We start from the raw sequence: 22,496 nt of genomic DNA, 5'->3' as shown, positions 1-22,496 counted from the left end.
AAGCGGGGTGTGAGGAGCTGTAGTCGAGGTAGCTGTGGGAGTTGGTAGGCTTGTAATGGATATTGGTGGACAGTCTATCACCAGAGATTGAGACAGAGAGGTCAAGGAAGGGAAGGGAAGAGTCAGAGATGGACCACGTGAAAATGATGGAGGGGTGGAGATTGGAAGCAAAATAAATAAATTTTTCCAAGTCCCGACAAGGGCATGAAGCAGCACTGAAGTAATCATTGATGTACCGGAGAAAGAGTTGTGGAAGGGGGCCGGAGTAGGATGGAACAAGGAATGTTCTACATACCCCATAAAGAGACAGGCATAGCTGGGGCCCATGCGGGTACCCATAGCCACACCTTTTATTTGGAGGAAGTGAGAGGAGTTGAAAGAGAAATTGTTCAGTGTGAGAACAAGTTCAGCCAGACGGAGGAGAGTAGTGGTGGATGGGGATTGTTGGGGCCTCTGTTCGAGGAAGAAGCTAAGGGCCCTCAGACCATCCTGGTTGGGGATGGAGGTGCAGAGGGATTGGATGTCCATGGTGAAGAGGAAGCAGTTGGGGCCAGGGAACTGGAAATTGTTGATGTGACGTAAGGTGTCAGAGGAATCATGGATGTAGGTGGGAAGGGACTGGACAAGGGGAGAGAGAAGGGAGTCAAGATAACGAGAAATGAGTTCCGTGGGGCAGGAGCAAGCTGACACGATCGGTCTACCGGGACAGTTCTGTTTGTGGATTTTGGGTAGGAGGTAGAAGCGGGCCGTCCGAGGTTGGGAGACTATCAGGTTGGAAGCTGTGGGCGGAAAATCCCCAGAGGAGATGACGTCAGTGACAGTCCTGGAAACAATGACTTGATGTTCAGTGGTGGGGGCATGGTCCAGGGAGAGGTAGGAGGAAGTGACTGTGAGTTGACGCAGTACATCCAGGACATTGATGATTACTTCGGTGCTGCTTCATGCTCTCGTCGGGACTTGGACAAATTTTTTAATTTTAATCTCCACCCCTCCATCATTTTCACGTGGTCCATCTCTGACACTTCCCTTCTCTTCCTTGACCTCTCTGTCTCAATCTCTGGTGATAGACTGTCCACCAATATCCATTACAAGCATACCGACTCCCACAGCTACCTCAACTACAGCTCCTCACAGCTCCATCCCGTTCTCTCAGTTCCTTCAACTCCGTTGCATCTGTTCTGATGATGCTACCTTCAAAAATAGTTCCTCTGACATGTCCTTCTTCCTTAACCGAGGTTTTCCACCCACGGTTGTTGACAGGGCCCTCGACCGTGTCCGGCCCATCTCCCACGCATCCACCCTCACGCCTTCTCCTCCCTCCCAGAAAGATGATAGGGTCCCCCTTTTCCTCACTTATCACCCCACCAGCCTCCGAATTCAAAGGATCATCCTCCGCCATTTCCGCCAACTCCAGCATGATGCCACCACCAAACACATCTTCCCTTCACCCCCCCCGTCGGCATTCCGTAGGGATCGTTCCCTCCGGGACACCCTGGTCCACTCCTCCATCACCCCTACTCCTCAACCCCCAACTATGGCACCTCCCTATGCCCACGCAAAAGATGTAACACCTGCCCCTTCACTTCGTCCCTCCTCACCGTCCAAGGGCCCAAACATTCCTTTCAAGTGAAGCAGCATTTCACTTGCATTTCCCCCAACTTAGTCTACTGTATTCGTTGCTCCCAATGCGGTCTCCTCTACATTGGAGAGACCAAACTTAAATTGGGCGACCGCTTTGCAGAACACCTGCGGTCTGTCCGCAAGAATGACCCAAACCTCCCTGTCGCTTGCCATTTTAACACTCCACCCTGCTCTCTTGCCCACATGTCTGTCCTTGGCCTGCTGCATTGTTCCAGTGAAGCCCAACGCAAACTGGAGGAACAGCACCTCATCTTCCGACTAGGCACTTTACAGCCTTCTGGACTGAATATTGAATTCAACAACTTTAGGTCTTGAGCTCCCTCCTCCATCCCCACCCCCTTTCTGTTTCGTCCCCCTTCCTTTTGTTTTTTTTTTCCAATAATTTATATAGATTTTTCTTTTAACACCTATTTCCATTATTTTTAAATCTTTTATGCCCCCCCCCACCCCCCTACCATTCATTCTTAATTAGCACATTCGTTTAGATAATATCACCGACTTCAACACCTCTGTGTTCTTTTGTTCCTTTGTCTGTTGCATCTTTTGATGATCTGCTCCTATCAGTGCTTGCTTGTCCCTACAACAACACCCCACCCCCACCTTAAACCATCTTATATTTTACCCCTCTCATTGTAAAGAAAAATCAGTTCTGTTGAAGGGTCATGAGGACTCGAAACGTCAACTCTTTTCTTCTCCACCAATGCTGCCTGACCTGCTGAGTTTTTCCAGGTAATTCTGTTTTTGTTTTGGATTTCCAGCATCCACAATTTTTTGTTTTTATTTTTGTTTTTATCTAATGTTTCTCTTTTGTGTGTGTGTCTGTGGGAAGCACCTGCCTCTCTGGACCCCTGTTGCTAGGCAACAGCATTGTTTTTTTCTACTGTTGTTTGCTCAACTTAGTTTATAATCTTAAACTCTCATTAGAAATGCAGGCACGTTTTAAAGTGAAACTAAAACTTAATTTGATCTTTCTTAACACAGATACAAAAATACAAATCAAACTTAAACTTTAAAGCTAAAACTCATGCCTAACACCAACATACCAATATAACTTACTTAAACTATCTCTAGTTCCTTACAACTCTGAAATTGAACTTGGCTGCTGTCTCACTGAAATCTGGTGGACCTCCCCTGCCAGCTCAGGAAAAGAGCTCCCTTGTAATTTGCACCTCTTTTCGCAACATCCATATGGTGTGGCCTCATCACAGGCCCCCTTCCACATCAGCTTTTTACCTTTGTTCAAAATGTTGGCCTAGATTTAATTGTTGTTTTGGCCACCTACAAATGTGTCTCTAAGTTGGTTTCAAAATTTGCAACACATCAACAGTGACGGGTGTTTCTTTAATTCGAGAATGTAATCTGCAACAATCTCACTTGGCAACTGACTCCTTTCACGGAATGCAATTCTCAGTCCAATCTCATTCTTAGTCATACCAGAATACGAGTCTAGTCACTAATTTCATAAGAGTCAATAGTACTAGAGTCTCACAGGCAGCATTGGTTAGAAACCACCTCAAATGCATCATGATGATGAAAACATTTATTTTATCCTTACCTATTTTATTTGTTTTCAACCAGATGTACTCTGTTCATTCACCAGTTCTCTTTGTTAGGATTGAATTCCCCCATTGTCCCTAAATATGCACTCAGTGCCATTTCATCAATTACATACCATACTGTCTCACCTGAATATGGTGTGCATGTGGAGTAATCTTTCAATTTGTTCAAGCTTTTTCAAAATCAACTTCAAGAGTTCCAAAAATGTGTCACAATGTTCTTCCGTTCATAATTTCACAAACGAAATGTAAAAAAATTCCAACCCACCCTTGTCGCCATCATCACACCTTACGAGCCCACTAAATGCCAATGCAGATTCCCTCAACACAGTACACATGTAGAGTAGCATAGGGTGATGGTCACTGCACTAGTGTGTAGGAGGAAGTGCCACAGGCAGAAAAAGCTGTGGTCAATTCCCCTTGGAGGAGGGAGGCCATACACAACCCTGTTCAATTGCGTTGCACAGCCTCAGAAATCACATGAAAGAAGGGTGTGCCTTAAACAGCACCTAGAGATGTTCTCTTGCATGTAGGTGTTCCCTGAATCCTCTGCCTGGCGTATTGTGCACAGAATGGAGGAGTACATCCAGCTCACGTGCACCACAATGGCTCAGGACAATGAGGATAAAGCGAGTGAATGGGATTGATCATCTAATCAGTCAGAGCTATCATGGACTTGATGCGCTGAATTCTTTCTGTGACATAATGATTTTATGGGCTGGATTTCTGAATGTAGAAGTGTGCAACATCTCAATGCTCTTTTCCCGACCCATTAAAGCCTGCTTCGTGGGACTGCCAGACAAACATGACAAATTGGGAGCAGTGAATGCAATAGACTAAATTGAGGGAAGTGCAAGTGAAGTGCTGCTTCACTTGAAAGGCGTATTTTGGCCCTTGGACGGTGAGGAGGGTGAAGTAAAGGGGCAGGTGTTGCACCTTCTGCGATTGCATGCGAAGCTGCCGTGGGAGGGGGTTGAGGTGTAGGGGGTGATGTAGAAGTGGACCAGGGTGTCCTGGAGGGAACGATTCTTATGGAATGCCGTCAGGGAGGGTGAAGGGAAGATTTTTATTGTTTAGGCTGTTGCTGTTCAGTTGGCTGAGACATCAGTTAAGCAGGCAAACTTTTAAATTGTCTTGTCACATTGAGGTCACGAGCTGAGGAGGTGACTGAACTCAACTTTGAAAATTCTTTACCACCGATCTCCCATTGTTTATCAGTGCAGAATGAAAGGAATAGATCCACCAGGATATTTCCCCCACCAGTTCACTTGCAGCCAGTTCCACACTGAAAGTGTCCAGGCACCACATAGGATTACAGAAGTCTGATGGCCTCACGGTTTGGATTATGACTCACGGCAGTGAATAACCAGCAGCTACCAACATCTGGTGTCTCCACTCAAAGTGTTCCTGAACCTGGCAGCCTCTCATCTTCCTCTCTGTCAGTGACAGCAATGCCCCAGTAACAGAAGGAGACACCTGCCGTTGTGTAGGACTCCGTCACCATGCCGGAGCCCTCAAGGCCTTAAGTGACCCCTGCCATGTCTCAGGTGGGAGAGTGCATTGCTTCTTCCATGGAAAGGGTGGTGGCTGTTATGGAGAGACAGGCCCAGGAGACCACATACTGGATGCCTGGCGCCAGTATGACACTGCAGACTGTAGGCTTTGGGGGTTTGAGGTATGTAATCCTTTTCTTCAAAGTGTCTAAGTTCCAAGTGCTTAATTTCTTCTCAATTGTGCCTGACCTACCAAGATACAACTAAGTAGCTTTTATGAATCAAGTAGAATATATTAAGTAAGAAATATATATACTTAACAAAATCAGTGAAGACACATGGAAGGTTCTTAACCCTCAAGGCCTGAGGATTCCCTGAGTGCTGCCAGCACATGATGCCTTTCTTCTTCTGTCTCAGAAGGGATGTTACATTGAACCATGGTTCAGGAAAATTATACCAGAGAAGCCATGGTTAAACAGTGTCAATGAAGCCTCTTGAGTTTCTACATTTTATCCATAACTTTGACTGTCCCTCTTCCTTATTTGGAAATAGTCCAAATTAACCTTTCTCATTGGCTTCGGGTGAGGGTTATTTGGTGTTACCCCACATCTATAATTAGACTTATGTAGACTGAAGACAAATGTCCATGCCTTATTCCCTGGGACCCCAGAGGTACATTTGATTGTGAACAAAAGGCACATCTTTGTAGATACAGAGCAATTGCACAAACAATGCAACATCATCTTATCAATAATACAACCCATTGCATACAGTCTCAGAATTACAGAATCACACAGTGCAGAAGAGGCCCTACGGCCCACCAAGTCTGTATCGACACATGAGAAACACCTGACCTACCTATCTAATCCCATTTACCAGCACTTGGCTCATAGCCTTGAATGTTATGACATGCCAAATGCTCACCTAGGTACTTTTTAAAGGCTGTGAGGCAACCCGCCTCCACCACCTTCCCAGGCAGTGCATTCCAGACCGTCACCACCCTCTGGGTAAAAAGGTTTTTCCTCATATCCCCCCTAAACCTCCTGCCCCTCACCTTGAACTTGTGTCCCCTCATGGCTGACCCTTCAACGAAGGGGATCAGCTGCTCCCTATCCACTCTGTCCATGCCCCTTATAATGTTGTACACCTCAATCAGGTCGCCCCTCAGTCTTCTCTGCTCCAACGAAAACAACCCAAGTCTATCCAACCTCTCTTCATAACTTAAATGTTTCATCCCAGGCAACATCCCGGTGAATCTCCTCTGCACCCCTTCCAGTGCAATCACATCCTTCCTATAATGTGGTGACCAGAAATGCACACAGTACTCCAGCTGTGGCCTCACCAAGGTTCTATACAACTCCAACATGACTTCCCTACTTTTGTAATCTATGCCTTGATTGATAAAGGCAAGTGTCCCATATGCCTTTTTCACTACCCCACTAACATGCCCCTCTGTCTTCAGAGATCTATGGACACACACATGCCAAGGTCCCTTTGTTCCTCAAAACTTTCTAGTATCATGCCATTCATTGAATACTTCCTTGTCAAATTACTCCTTCCAAAGTGTATCACCTCACACTTTTCAGGGTTAAATTCCATCTGCCACTTATCTGCCCATTTGACCATCCCGACGATATCTTCCTGTCGCCCGAGTCACTCAACCTCACTGTTAACCACCCGGCCAATCTTAGTCATCCACAAACTTATTAACACTACCTCCCACATAGTTATCTATGTTGTTTTTATAAATGATGAATAATAAGGGACCCAGCACAGATCCCTGTGGTACGCCACTAGACACTGGCTTCCAGTCACTAAAGCATCCTTCTGTCATCACCCTCTGTCTCCTACAACTAAGCCAATTTTGAATCCAGCTTATCAAATTACCCTGTATCCCATGTGCATTTGCCTTCTTTATAAGTCTCCCATCAAAATATTCCTCAAGTCCCATGGATACTAAGGCAATTAAGACTAACAATTCCTACCATAATGTCAGGAAAGAAATGCCTTTCTTTAAAAATATAGCCAATTCATCCTACAGATATGGTTAATCCATTAAGGCATTTAATAAATCAAAAACTAATAAAGCACATAGCTCTGGTTTAAGGATAAGGTGCCATACTAATTTCAAGCTGCTGAGTTAAAACCTTTTGTCTATTTCTTCAAAGCTGACAAAGAAGCCATCAATTACAGTGTAATTAAAACAAATATAATTCCTTGAACCAAGACTTTTCAGTACTGTCATCAACACCAGTTCCTTATCAATAGATGCCATCCTGTTCCCATCCTGCCTTAACTGTTAATTGTCCCACTAGCAGACATGCAAACTGAACTACATAAAAGGTGGTGGAGTTAAAATCCATAAATGTTACTTCAAACCATCACAGAGCTCTAGAAATTATCAAAATCCTACAAGACCATTAGTGGCATCATGAGTTCCCTGCAGCAGTGGGCCAATAAAAGGTTGTCAGTGCTCCTGGACACCACTCCAGATGCACCTCAGTTTAGCGGTGTTATAAAATTCAACTTGGAGTTGAGGGTGGGCACCAGGAACTTCAAAGCTGTCAGACCTTGGCGTTGCCATGCATTTGAAGATTGGGAAGGGCTGCACATGCGCAGTTCAGCATTTTGATTTCTTTGGGCCGAGGATGGGCTCAGTGCACCTTTGCAAAACGAAAAATGGTGCAAAAACCCAAGTCATGCGATTGGAAGTGCAGAATCATTGAAGTCAAATGTCTCAGGCAGAGGACAGGGAGAGGTCCCAAAAGAAGAGTCCCAGGGAGGGGTCAAGGACAGGAAGTGGTCCCAGTAAATTAAAAAGCAGGAAAAGGGCTGCATTTCTCAAAATTTAAGTGAAGAGGGCTCAGGAGAAACTCTGAAGATGCAAGAAGGCTGACTCTGTGCTGCAGGTTGTTGAGATGAAGGTACCCCATGGGGCAGGGGTGTTCTGCTCAGTGTGGCCAAAGAACTGAAGTTCAATTGTGAATTGGTGCTTGAATGCATACTCAGGAATCTGGGGAACAGAATTTTGAGAGTTGAGATTGTAACCCTGCGAGGTGGCCATCATTGATGCCATCGAAGTTGGAGTGATGCTGGGACAGAACTTCCAGTTTAGATCTTTGAAAGTGAAGATGGGAACCTTGTGAGAGAGGCAGAGTTTCAGTGAAATTGGTTGACTTGCAGTGTTACTGGTACCTGGGTGGGTTGTTGAGAAATCCATTGACTCTGTCTTGGTGGACTTTGCTATTTAGCATGCAGTGTGGTATTTTTGACCATAGCTTGCCTGTTAATTTGCATGTACCTTATATTAACGCTGAATATTAGAGTATCATACAGATGTGGAATATAGGGTATGTAACATCTGTATTCAAAAAGGGAGGGACACAGAAAGCAGGAAATTACAGTCCAGTTAGCTTAAGATCTGTCATAGGAAAAACTTTAGAAGCTATTATTAAAATGCATAACATCTCAGGCACTCAGAAAAATTCAGGGCACTCAGGCAGAATTGACATAGTTTTGTGAAAGGGAAATTATGTTTAACCAATTTATTGGAGCTCTTTTAAGAAGTAATGTGAGCTGTAGATAAAGGGGAACCGGTGGATATATTGTACTTAGAGTTCCAGAAGGCATTTGATAAAGTGCCACATCAATGTTTATTGTGAAAAATAAAAGCTCAAGGTGTAGGAGGTAACACATTGGCATGGATAGAAGATTGGCTAGCTATCAGGAAACAGAGGGTAGGCATAAATATGTCTTTTTCAGGTTGGCAAGATGTAATGAGTGGTGTGCCACAGGGATCCGTGCTGGGGCCTCAATGTTTTACAATTTATATAAATAACTTTGGTGAAGGGACCAAAGGCATGGCTGTAAAATTGCTGATGACACACAGATGTGAAGATGTGAAGAGGACAAAGCAGGCTACAAAAGGATTAAGAAAGATCTGGCAAAATGAAGTGTTAGGTGGGAAAATATGAACTTGTCCACTTTGACAGGAAGAATAAAAAATAAGCATATTATCTAAATGGTGAGAGATTGCAGAGCTCCGAGGTGCAAAGATATTTAGGTGCATGAATTGTAAAAGACTAGAATAACTGGTACAGCAGGCAGTTAGGAAAACTAATAGAGTGTTATCATTTATTCTGAGGGGAATTGAATATAAATGCCTGGAGATTATGCTTCAGGTGTTCAGGGCATTGGTGAGTCCACATCTGGAGTACTTGTGTATTGTATTAGTCTCCTTATTTAAGGAAAGATGCAAATGCATTGGAAGCAGTTCAGAAAAGATTTACCAGACTGATAATGAGGAAACGTTGGACAGGCTAGGCTTGGATCCACTTGAGTTAAGAAGCATAAGAGGCGACTTGATTGAAACATATAAGATCTGATGAGCTTTTGACAGGGTATTTGTGGAAAGGATCTTTCCTCTTGTGGGAGAATCTAGAACTAGGGACCACTGTTTAAAAATAATGGGTTTCTCATTTAAGACAGAGATGAGGAGAATTTATTTCTCCTAGAGGGTTGTGAGTCTTTAAAACTCTCTGCCACAAAAGGTGGTAGAAGCAGAGCCTTTGAATATTTTTAAGCAGATTTAGACAGATTCTTGATAAGCAGGGGGGTAAAAGGTTATCAGGGCTGGGTGGGAATGTGCAGTTCAGGTTACAGTCAGATCAGCCATGATCTTATTGAATGGAGGAGCAGGCTTGAAGAGCTGATTGGCCTACTCCTGTTTCTAACTCACATGTAAAAAGTTTTATCTCGCTGACCTTCTATAGTAAAGTTTATTTTCATTTGTTCAAAACCTATGGAATCTTGTAACAAAAACAGAATTACCTGGAAAACCTCAGCAGGTCTGGCAGCATTGGCGGAGAAGGAAAGAGTTGATGTTTCAAGTCCTCATGATCCTTCAGCAGAACTGGGTGACTCCAAGGAGAGGGGTGAAATATAAGCTGGTTTAAGGTGGGGGTGGGGGGGGGGAAGGGGGGTTGGGTGGGGGGAGAGAAGTGGAGTGGTAGTGGATTATAAAAGAGCAGCAGAGAGGAGGACACAGTGACAGACAGTGGAATATAAAGGAGCAGGAGAGAGGAGGATCCAGAGACTGACAGCTGAATATAAAAGTGCGGGAGAGAGGAGGGCCTGGAGACTGACAGCGGAATATAATAGAGCGGGAGAGAGGAGGAACCAGAGACAGAAAGTGGAATATAAAAGAGCCGGAGAGAGGAGGACCTGGAGACTCACAGCAGAATATAAAAGAGTGGGAGAGAGGAGGACCCGGAGACTGACAGCGGAATAGAATAGAGCAGGAGAGAGGAGGACCCGGAGACCGACAGCAGAATATAATACAGCGGGAGAGGGCAGGACCCGGAAACTGACAGCGGAATATAATAGAGCAGGAGAGAGAAGGACTCGGAGACTGACAATGGAATATAATAGAGCGGGAGAGAGGAGGACCTGGAGACTGAGAGCGGAATATAATAGAGCGGGAAAGAGGCGGACCCAGAAACTGACAGCAGAATATCATAGAGCGGCAGTGATGAGGACCCAGAGACTGAAAGCGGAATATAATGGAGCAGGAGAGAGCAGGACTCGCAAACTGACAGCAGGACATAATAGAGCGGGAGAGAGCAGGACCTGGAAACTGACAGCGGAATATAATAGAGCAGGAGAGAGGAGGACCCGGAGACTGACAGTGGAATATAATAGAGCAGGAGAGAGGAGGACTCGGGGACTGACAGCAGAATATAATAGTGCGGGAGAGAGGAGGACCCGGAGATTGACAGTAGAATATAAAAGAGCGCGAGAGAGGAGGACCCGGAGATAGTAGAATATAAAAGAGCAGGAGAGAGGAGGTCCCAGTGACTGGAAAATAAAAGAGCTGGAGGGGGGAGGGCCCGGAGACTGACAGCGGAATATAATAGAACGGGAGAGAGGAGGGCCTGGAGACTGATAGCGCAATATAATAAAGCGGGAGAGAGGAGCACCCGGAGACTGACAGCGGAATATAAAAGTGTGGGAGAGAGGAGGAAGCGGAGCCTGACAGCGGAATATAAAACGTGCGGTAGAGAGAACGGCCTGGAGACTGACAGCAGAATATAATAGTGCGGGAGAGAGGAGCACCTGCAGACTGTCAGTAGAATATAAAATAGCAGCAGAGATGAGGACTCGGAAACTGACAGCGGAATAGAATAGAGCAGAAGAGAGGAGGACTCAGAAACTGACAGCGGAATATAATAGAGGTGGAGAGAGGAGGAGCCAGAGACTGACAGCAGAATATAATAAAGTGGGAGAGAGAAGGACCCGGAGACTGACAGCGGAATATAATAGAGCCGGAGAGAGGAGGGCCCGGAGTCTGACAGCGGAATATAATAGAGTGGGAGAGAGGAGGAAACAGAGACTAACAGCGGAATTTAATAGAGTGGGAGAGAGGAGGACCTAGAGACTGACAGCGGAATATAAAAGTGCGGGAGAGAGGAGGACTCAGAGACTGACAGCGGAATATCATAGAGCAGGAGAGAGGAGGGCCTCGAGACTGACAGCAGAATATAATAGAGCGGGAGAAAGGTGGACCTGGAGACTGACAGCAGAATATAATAGAGCGGGAGAGCGGAAGTCTCGGAGACTGACAGCGGAATATAAAAATGCAGGAGAGAGGAGGACGCGGAGCCTGACAGCGGAATGTAAAAGTGCGGGAGAGAGAATGGCCTGGAGACTGACAGAGGAATTTAATAGAGCAGGAGAGAGGAGGACCCGCGGAATCTCAGTGGAACATAATATAGGAGAGAGAAGGACCCAGAGACTGACAGCGGAATATAATAGAGCCGGAGAGAGGAGGACCCGGAGACAGGCAACGGAATATAATAGAGCGGGAAAGAGGCGGACCTGGAAACTGACAGCAGTATGTAATAGAGCGGGAGAGAGGAGGACCCAGAGACTGAAAGCAGAATATAGTGGAGCAGGAGAGAGGAGGACTCGCAGACTGACAGCGGAATATAATAGAACGGGAGAGAGGAGGACTCGGTGCAGCTTGTGGTGGGTTTTCGGTGATGCTGTCGGTGCATTTTGGTGGGATTTCGGAGCAGCTGGCGGTGCATTTTCGGGGCATCTGGCGATGCGGTTTCGGAGAAGCTGACAGTGTAGTTTCGAAGCTGCTGGTGTGGTTTCGGTGCATCTGGCGGTGCAGTTTTCTGCAGTTGGTGTGGTTTTGGTGCAGCTGGCGGTGTGGTTTCGGAGCAGCTGGCAGTGCGGTTTCAGCCCAGCTGGCAATGCGGCTTCGGTGCAGCAGGCGGTGCAGTTTCGGTGCAGTACGGTTTCACAGCCGCTGGCGGTGTCGTTTTGGTGTGGTGCAGTTTTGGAGCAGCTGGCAGTGCAGTTCAATGCAGCAGGTGGTGCGGTTTCGGAGCAGCTGGCGGTGCGATTTCCGTGCAGCTGGTAGTGTGGTTTCGGAGCAGCTGGCGGTGCAGTTTCAGTGCAGCTGGCAGTGCAGTTTCAGTGCAGCTGGCAGTGCAGTTTTAGAGCAGCTGGCAGTGCAGTTTCAGAGCAGCTGGCACAGCGGTTTCGGAGCAGCTGACGCTGCGGTTTCAGTGCAGCACACGCTGTGGTTTCACAGCAGCTGGAAGTGTGTGTTCAATGCAGCTGGCATTGCGGTTTTGTAGCAGCTGGCAGTGCGGTTCTGGCACAGCTGGCAGTGTGGTTTCAGTGCAGCTGGAGATGCAGTTTCAGAGCAGTTGGCATTGCGGTTTCAGTGCAGCTGGCAGTGCGGATTCGGAGCAGCTGCCATTGCAGTTTCAGTGCAGCTGGCAGTGTGGTTTCAATGCAGCTGGCGGAGCGGTTTCGGTGCAGCTGGCAGCGCGGATTCAGCGCAGCTGGTGATGCAGTTATAGAGCAGCTGGCAGTGCCGTTTCAGAGCAGTTGGCACAGCACTTTTGGAGCAGCTGGCGGTGCGGTTTCAGTGCAGCTGACGCTGCGATATTGGAGCAGCTGTGCCATTTCGGTGCAGCTGGTGGTTCGGTTTCAGAGCAGCTGACAGTGCGGCTTCGGTGCAGCTGGTGGTGCGGTTTCGGTGCAGCTGGCGGTGCGGTTTTGGTGCTGTGAGGTTTCGCAGCCACTGGCAGTGCCGTTTTGCTGCAGTAGGAGATTTCGGTGCAGTGCAGTTTTTAAGCAGTTGGCGGTGCGGTTTCAGTGAAGCTGGCGGTGCAGTTTCAGTGGGGTTTCAGAGCAGCTGCCGGTGCATTTTTGGAGCAGCTGGCGATGTGGTTTCTGAGAAGGTGTCAGTGTGGTTTCCAAGCAGCTGGTGGGGTTTCGGAGCTGCTGGTATTGCGGTTTCAGTGAAGCTGGCGGTGCAGTTTCGGTGGGGTTTCGGTGCAGCTGGTGGTGTGTTTTCGGAGCAGCTGGTGATGCGGTTTCAGAGAAGCTGGCGGTGTGGTTTCGACGCAGCTGGTGGTGCGGTTTCGGTGCATCTGGTGGAGCAGTTTTGCTGCAGTTGGTGCGGTTTCGGTGCGATGCGGTTTTGGAGCAGCTGGCAGTGTGGTTTCGGTACAGTTGGCAGTGCGGTTTTGCTGCAGCTGGCGGTGCGGTTTTGGTGCAGCTGGCGGTGCGGTTTCGGTGCACCTAGCAGTGCGGTTTCAGCCCAGCTGTCAGTGTGGTTTTGATGCAGCAGGCGGTGCAGTTTCGGTGCAGTAAAGTTTTGCAGCCGCTGGCGGTGTGGTTTTGGTGCGGTGCAGTTTTGGAGCAGCTGGCAGTGCAGTTTCAGTGCAGCTCTCAGTGCAGTTTCAGAGCAACTGGCACAGCGGTTTTGGAGCAGCTGACGCTGCAGTATCAGTGCAGCTCGTGGTGTGATTTTGGAGCAGCTGGTGTTGTGGTTTCGTAACAGCTGGCAGTGTGGGTTCAATGCAGCTGGCGTTGCGGTTTCATAACAGCTAGTGCGGTTTCGCTGCAGTAGGTGGTTTCGGTGCGGTGCGGTTTTGTAGCAGCTGGCAGTGGGGTTTTGGTGAAGCTGGCGGTGCAGTTTCGGTGGGGTTTCGGAGTAGATGGCAGTGCATTTTCGGAGCAGCTGGCGATGCGGTTTCAGAGAAGCTGGCGGTGTGGTTTTGAAACAGCGGGTGGGGTTTTGGAGCAGCTGGCGGTGCAGTTTCAGTGAAGCTGGCGGTGCTGTTTTGGTGGGGTTTCGGAGCAGCTGGCGGTGCGTTTTCGGAGCAGCTGGCAATGCAGTTTTGGAGAAGCTGGCGGTGTGGTTTCGAAGCAGCTGGTGGTGCGGTTTCGGTGTATCTGGTGGTGCAGTTTTGCTGCAGTTGGCGGTGGGGTTTCGGTGTGATGCGGTTTTGGAGCAGCTGGTGTGGTTTCGGTACAGCTGGCGGTGCAGTTTTCGAGCTGCTGGTGGTGCGGTTTCGGCCCAGCTGGCAATGCAGCTTCGATGCAGCAGGCGGTGCAGATTCGGTGCAGTATGGTTTCGCAGCCGCTGGCGGTGTGGTTTTGGTGCGGTGCAGTTTTGGAGCAGCTGGCAGTGCAGTTTGAATGCAGCAGGCAGTGCGATTTCAGAGCAGCTGGAGGTGCAGTTTCAGTGCAGCTAGCAGTGCAGTTTTAGAGCAGCTGGCAGCGTGGTTTCAGAGCAGCTTGCGCTGAAATTTCGGAGCAGTTGGTGTTGTGGTTTCATACCAGCTGGCAGTGTGGGTTCGATGCAGCTGGCATTGCGGTTTCATAGCAGCTGGTGGTGCAGTTTCGGAGCAGCAGACAGTGTGGTTTCGGTGCAGTTGGAGGTACAGTTTCAGAGTAGCTGGCATTGCGATTTCAGTTCAGCTGGCAGTGCGGATTCGGAACAGCTGACATTGCGGTTTCAGTGCAACTGGCAGTGTGGTTTCAATGCAGCTGGCAGAGCGATTTTGGTGCAGCTAGTGGCGCGGTTTTGGTGCAGCAGGTGGTGCAGTTTTAGATCAGCTGGCAGTGCGGTTTCAGAGCTGCTGGCACAGCGGTTTCAGAGCAGATGGCCCTGCGGTTTCAGTGCAGCAGGCGGTGCGATATTGGAGCAGCTGTGCCGTTTCGGTGCAGTTGGTGGTGTGTTTTCAGAGCAGCTGACAGTGCCGTTTCGGTGCAGCTGGTGGTGCGGTTTCAGTGCAGCTGGCGGTGTGTTTTCGGTGCAGCTGGCAGTGCGGTTTCGGTGTAGCTGGTGGTTAGGTTTCAGAGCAGCTGGCGGTGCGGTTTTGGAGCAGCTGACATTGTGGTTTCGGTGCAGCTGGCAGTGTGGTTTTGATGTGTGACGTTTCACAGCAGCTGACAGTGCGGTTTCGCTGCAGTTGGCGATTTCGGTGCGGTGTGGTTTTGGAGCAGGTTTCGGTGCAGTTTTGGTGCAACTGGCAGTTTGGTTTCAGAGCAGCTGGCGGTGCAGTTTCGGAGCAGCTGGTGGTCCGGTTTCGGTGCAGCTGACGGTGCAGTTTCGGTGCAGCTGGCGGTGCGTTTTCGGTGCAGCTGGCGGTGCGGTTTCGGTGCAGCTGACGGTGCGGTTTCGGTGCAGCTGGCTGAGCAGTTTAGATACAAATTATGCTATGGTGGAGCTGGTAATGGAATTCTACAACTTCCTTCAAGCATATCTGAAGGTGGAGGGCGATGTAAAATAAAACAGGTGACCAATCCATCACCTTTAAACCCACTCCCTAAACTGCCTCCCATGGCAGGCTGCTCTTGAACCAATTGAGGGTCTTAATCTGCCAATTAAAAGCCAATTGAGGGCCTGTGTCTGCCTTTACTGCCATCATACAATGAGTGTGGATGGCAAAAGCAATGTGGCCAATCCGCTACTTTCCCAATTCATGGCTAAGAGTGGGAAGGAAGGGGTTTATAGCTTTTGGATGGGTCTTTCCATGATGGTAGTCCCCCTTGGTACACCCGTGGTTCTAAAGCCCATCCACCCAAACCACTGACCCACCTCTCCGCGTGTCCTTTACTTACCTAAGTCTGGTGACCATGTTCTCTTCTTGTCAAGACTTCCTTGTAGTTTCAGCAGCAGACCAATCAGATTGGCTGGCAGCTCTCAACCCTGGTTCTCCTCTCTCCTGACTGGGGAGAGAGGAGAACCCAGAGACTGACAGGTAAATATAAAAGAATGGGAGAGAGGAGGACCCGGAGACAGATAGTGGAATATAAAAGAGCAGGAGAGAGGAGGGCCCGGAGAATGACAGAGGAATATAAGAGAACGGGAAAGAGGAGGAACCGGAGACTGACAGTGGAATATAAAAGAGCAAGGGAGAGGAGGACCTAAAGACTGACAGCGGAATATAAAAGAACAGGAGAGAGGAGGACCTGGAGACTGAGAGCGGAATATAATAGAATGGGAGAGAGGAGGATCTGGAGACTGACCGCGGAATATAAAAGAGCGGGAGAGAGGAGGACACGGAGACTGACAGCGGAATATAATAGAGCGGAAGAGAGGAGGAACGAGAGACAGACAGTGGAATATAAAAGAGCGGCAGAGGGGAGGACACAGACAGACAGTGGAATATAAAAGAGCAGGAGAGAGGAGGATCCGGAGACTGACAGCGGAATATATAGAGCAGGAGAGAGGAAGACCCAGAGACTAACTGCGGAATATAATAGAGCGGGAGAGAGGAGGACCCGGAGACTGACAGCGGAATAGAAAAGTGCGGGAGAGAGGAGGAACCGGAGACAGGCAGCGGAATATAATAGAGCGGGAAAGAGGCGGACCAGAAACTGACAGCAGAATATAATAGAGCGGGAGAGAGGAGGACCCAGAGACTGAAAGCGGAATATAATGGAGCAGGAGAGAGCAGGACTTGCAAACTGACAGCAGGATATAATAGAGCTGGAGAGACGAGGACCCGGAGACTGACAGCGGAATATAATAGAGCGGGAGAGAGGAGGACCCAGAGACTGACAGTGGAACATAAAAGTGCGGGAGAAAGGAGGACCTAGGGACTGACAGCGGAATATAAAAGAGCGGGAGAGAGGAGGACCCGGAGACAGGCAGTAGAATATAAAAGTGCAGGAGAGAGGAGGTCCCGGAGACAGTGGAAAATAAAAGAGCTGGAGGGGGGAGGGCCCGGAGACTGACAGCGGAATATAAAAGAGAGGGAGAGAGGAGGACCCGGAGACTGACAGCGGAAGATAAAAGTGCAGGAGAGAGGAGGGCCTGGACACTGACAGCGGAATATAACAGAGCGGGATAGAGGAGGAGCCAGAGACAGACAGTGGCATATAAAAGAGCGGCAAAGAGGAGGACATGGAGACAGACAGTGGAATATAAAAGGGAAGGAGAGAGGAGGACTCTGATACTGACAGCAGAATTTAAAAGAGGAGGAGGAACCGAAATTTCACAGCGGAATATAATGGAGCAGGAGAGAGGAGGACTCGGAGACTGAGAGTGGAACATAATAGAGCAGGAGAGAGGAGGACTCGGGGACTGACAGCGGAATATAAAAGTGCGGGAGAGAGGAGGGCCTGGAGACTGACAGCAGAATATAATAGAACGGGAGAGGTGTGGACCCGGAGACTGACAGTGGGATATAATAGAGCGGGAGAGAGGAGGACCCAGAGACTGACAGCGGAATATAAAAGTGCGCGAGAGAGGAGGACCTAGAGACTGACATCGGAATATAAAAGAGCGGGAGAGAAGAGGACCCGGAGACAGACAGTAGAATATAAAAGAGCAGCATAGAGGAGGTCAAGGAGACAGTGGAAAATAAAAGAGCTGGACGGGGGAGGGCCCGGAGACTGACAGCGGAATATAAAAGAATGGGATAGTGGAGGACTCGGAGACTGACAGCGGAATATAAAAGAGAGGGAGAGAGGAGGACCCTGAGCCTGAAAGGGGAATATAATAGAGCGTGAGAGAGGAGGACCCAAAGCCTGACAGCAAAATATAATAGAACGGGAGAGAGCAGAACCCAGAGACTGACAGCAGAATATAATAGAACGGGAGAGAGGAAGACCCGGAGCCTGACAGCGGAATATAAAAGAGCAGGAGAGAGGCTGACCCGGAGACAGATAGCGGAATATTATAGTGCGGAGAGAGGAGGACCTGGAGACTGACAGCGGAATATAATAGAGCTGGAGAGGGTAGGACCCAGAGACTAACAGCACAATATAAAACTGCGGGAGAGAGGAGGACCCGGAGACTGACAGCGGAATATAAAAGTGCGGGAGAGAGGAGGACACGGAGCCTGACAGCGGAATATAAAAGTATGGGCGAGAGAATGGCCTGGAGACTGACAGCGGAATATAATAGAGCGGGAGAGAGGAGGACCCGCAGACTGTCAGTGGAATATAATATAGCAGGAGAGAGGAGGACTCGGAAACTGACAGCGGAATAGAATAGAGCAAGAGAGAGGTGGACTCAGAAACTGACAGCGGAATATAATAGAGCTGGAGAGAGGAGGAGCCAGAGACTGACAGCAGAATATAATAAAGCGGGAGAAAGGAGGACCCGGAGACTGACAGCGGAATATAATAGAGCCGAAGAGAGGAGGACCTGGAGACTGACAGCAGAATATAATAGCGCGGGAGAGTGGTGAACACGGAGACTGACAGCGGAATATAGTTGAACGGGAGAGAGGAGGACTTGGAGACTGATAGAGGAATATAATAGAGCGGGATAGAGGAGGAGCCAGAGTCTGACAGCGGAATATAATAGAGCGGGAGAGAGGAGGAACCAGAGACTAACAGCAGAATCTAATAGAGCAGGAGAGAGGAGGATTCGCACACTGACAGCAGAATATAATAGAGCGGGAGAGAGGAGGACCCGGAGACTGACAGCAGAATATAATAGAACGGGAGAGGTGTGGACCCGGAGACTGACAGTGGGATATAATAGAGCGGGAGAGAGGAGGACCCAGAGACTGACAGCGGAATATAAAAGTGCGCGAGAGAGGAGGACCTAGAGACTGACATCGGAATATAAAAGAGCGGGAGAGAAGAGGACCCGGAGACAGACAGTAGAATATAAAAGAGCAGCATAGAGGAGGTCAAGGAGACAGTGGAAAATAAAAGAGCTGGACGGGGGAGGGCCCGGAGACTGACAGCGGAATATAAAAGAATGGGATAGTGGAGGACTCGGAGACTGACAGCGGAATATAAAAGAGAGGGAGAGAGGAGGACCCTGAGCCTGAAAGGGGAATATAATAGAGCGTGAGAGAGGAGGACCCAGAGCCTGACAGCAAAATATAATAGAACGGGAGAGAGCAGAACCCAGAGACTGACAGCAGAATATAATAGAACGGGAGAGAGGAAGACCCGGAGCCTGACAGCGGAATATAAAAGAGCAGGAGAGAGACTGACCCGGAGACAGATAGCGGAATATTATAATGCGGAGAGAGGAGGACCTGGAGACTGACAGCGGTATTTAATAGAGCTGGAGAGGGTAGGACCCAGAGACTAACAGCACAATATAAAACTGCGGGAGAGAGGAGGACCCGGAGACTGACAGCGGAATATAAAAGTGCGGGAGAGAGGAGGACACGGAGCCTGACAGCGGAATATAAAAGTATGGGCGAGAGAATGGCCTGGAGACTGACAGCGGAATATAATAGAGCGGGAGAGAGGAGGACCCGCAGACTGTCAGTGGAATATAATATAGCAGGAGAGAGGAGGACTCGGAAACTGACAGCGGAATAGAATAGAGCAAGAGAGAGGTGGACTCAGAAACTGACAGCGGAATATAATAGAGCTGGAGAGAGGAGGAGCCAGAGACTGACAGCAGAATATAATAAAGCGGGTGAAAGGAGGACCCGGAGACTGACAGCGGAATATAATAGAGCCGAAGAGAGGAGGACCTGGAGACTGACAGCAGAATATAATAGAGCGGGAGAGTGGTGAACACGGAGACTGACAGCGGAATATAGTTGAACGGGAGAGAGGAGGACTTGGAGACTGATAGAGGAATATAATAGAGCGGGATAGAGGAGGAGCCAGAGTCTGACAGCGGAATATAATAGAGCGGGAGAGAGGGGGAACCAGAGACTAACAGCAGAATCTAATAGAGCAGGAGAGAGGAGGATTTGCACACTGACAGCAGAATATAATAGAGCGGGAGAGAGGAGGACCCAGAGACTGACAGCAGAATATAATAGAGAGGGAGAGAAGAGGACCCAGAGACTGACAGCAGAATATAATAGAGAGGGAGAGGGGAGGACCCAGAAACTGACAGCGGAATATTATAGAGAGGGGGAGAGGAGGACTCGGAGACTGACAGCGGATTATAAAAGAGAGGGAGAGAGGAGGACCCGGAGACTGACAGTGAAATATAATAGAGCAGGAGAGAGGAGGACTCGGGGACTGACAGCAGAATATAACGGAGCGGGAGAGAGGAGGACCCGGAGACTGACAGAGGAATATAAAAGTGCGGAAGAGAAAAGGGCCTGGAGACTGACAGCAGAATATAATAGATTAGGAGAGAGGCGGACCCGGAAACTGGCAGCCGAATATAATAGAGTGGGAGAGAGGAGGACCCAGAGACTGAGAGTGGAATATAAAAGTGCGCAAGAGTGGAGGACCTAGAGACTGACATCGGAAGATGAAAGAGAGGGAGAGAGGAGGACCCGGAGACTGACAGCAGAATATAATAGAGCGGGAGAGAGGAGTACCCTGAAACTGACAGCAGAATATAATAGAGCGGGAGAGAGGAAGACCCAGAGACTGACAGTGGAATATAAAAGTGCGCGAGAGAGGAGGGCCTAGAGACTGACATTGGAACATAAAAGAGCGGGAGAGAGGAGGAACCGGAGACAGACAGTGGAATATAAAAGAGCAAGATAGAGGAGGTCCCGGAGACAGTGTAAAATAAAAGAGCTGGAGGGGAGAGGTCCCGGAGACTGACAGCGGAATATAAAAGAATTGGATAGTGGAGGACTCGGAGACTGACAGCGGAAGAAAATAGAGCGCGAGAGAGGAGGACCCGGCGCCTGACAGCAAAATATAATAAAACGGGAGAGAGGACGACCCGGCGACTGACAGCAGAATATAACAGAGCAGGAGAGAGGAAGACCCAGAGCCTGACAGTGGAATATAAAAGAGCAGGAGAGAGGCTGACCCGGAGACAGATAGTGGAATATAATAGAGCAGGGGAGCGGAGGATCTGGAGACTAAAAGCGGAATATAATAGAGCAGGAGAGAAGAGGATTCGCACACTGACAGCGGAATATAATAGAGCGGGAGAGAGGAGGACCCGGAGACTGACAGCAGAATATAATAGAGCGGGAGAGCGGAAGACCCAGAAACTGACAGCGGAATATAATAGAGCGGGAGAAAGGAGGACCCAGAGAGTGACAGCTGAATATTAAAGTGCGGGAGAGAGGAGGACCTAGAGACTGACATCCGAATATAAAAGAGCGGGAGAGAGGAGGTCCCAGAGACAGTAGAAAATAAAAGAGCTGGAGGGCGGTGGGCTCGGAGACTGACAACGGAATATAAAAGAATGGGATAGTGGAGGACACGGAGACTGACAGCGGAATATAAAAGAGAGGGAGTGAGGAGGACCCGGAGCCTGACAAGACAATATAATAGAGCGGGAGAGAGAAGGGCTCGGAGACTGACAGCAGAATATAATAGAACGGGAGAGAGGAAGACCCAGAGCCTGACACTGGAATATAAAAGAGCAGGAGAGAGGCTGACCCGGACACAGATAGCGGAATATTATAGTGCGGGAGAGAAGAGGACCTGGAGACTGACAGCGGAATATAATAGAGCTGGAGAGGGTAGGACCCAGAGACTGACAGCAGAATATGATAGAGCGGGAGAAAGGTGGACCTGGAGAATGACGGCAGAATATAATAGAGCGGGAGAGAGGAAGCCTCGGAGACTGACAGCGGAATATAATAGAACGGGAGAGAGGAGGACCCCGAGCCTGACAGCGTACTAAAATAAAGCGGGAGAGAGGAGGACCCGGAGACTGACAGCAGAATATGAAAGAGTGGGAGAGAGGAGGACGCGGAGCCTGACAGCGGAATATAAAAGTGCGGGAGAGAGAATGGCCTGGAGACTGACAGCAGAATATAACAGAGCGGGAGAGAGGAGTACCCAGAGACTGACAGTGGAATATAAAAGTGCGGGAGAGAGGAGGACCTAGAGACTGACAGCGGAATATAAAAGAGTGGGAGAGGGTAGGACCCAGAGACTGACAGCAGAATATAAAAGTGCGGGAGAGAGGAGGACCTAGAGACTGACAGCGGAATATAATAGAGAGGGAGAAAGGTGGACCTGGAGACTGACAGCAGAATATAATAGAGCGGGAGAGCGGAGGTCTCGGAGACTGACAGCGGAATATAATAGAGCAGGAGAGAGGAGGATTCGCAAACTGACAGCAGATTATAATAGAACGGGAGAGAGGAGGACCCGGAGACTGACAGCAGAATATAACAGAGCAGGAGAGAGGAGGACCCAGAGACTGACAGCAGAATATAATAGAGAGGGAGAGAGGAGGACCCAGAAACTGACAGCGGAATATTATAGAGAGGGGGAGAGGAGGACTCGGAGACTGACAGCGGGATATAAAAGTGCGCGAGAGAGGAGGGCCTAGAGACTGACATTGGAACATAAAAGAGCGGGAGAGAGGAGGACCCGGAGACTGACAGAGGAATATAAAAGTGCGGAAGAGAAAAGGGCCTGGAGACTGACAGCAGAATATAATAGATTAGGAGAGAGGCGGACCCGGAAACTGGCAGCCGAATATAATAGAGTGGGAGAGAGGAGGACCCAGAGACTGAGAGTGGAATATAAAAGTGCGCAAGAGTGGAGGACCTAGAGACTGACATCGGAAGATGAAAGAGAGGGAGAGAGGAGGACCCGGAGACTGACAGCAGAATATAATAGA

The sequence above is a fragment of the Carcharodon carcharias genome, chromosome 4 (genome assembly GCF_017639515.1).
Source record: "Carcharodon carcharias isolate sCarCar2 chromosome 4, sCarCar2.pri, whole genome shotgun sequence".
Taxonomy (NCBI): Eukaryota; Metazoa; Chordata; class Chondrichthyes; order Lamniformes; family Lamnidae; genus Carcharodon; species Carcharodon carcharias.
The sequence above is the reverse complement of the archived record's forward strand: the minus strand, read 5'-3'. Positions refer to the sequence as shown.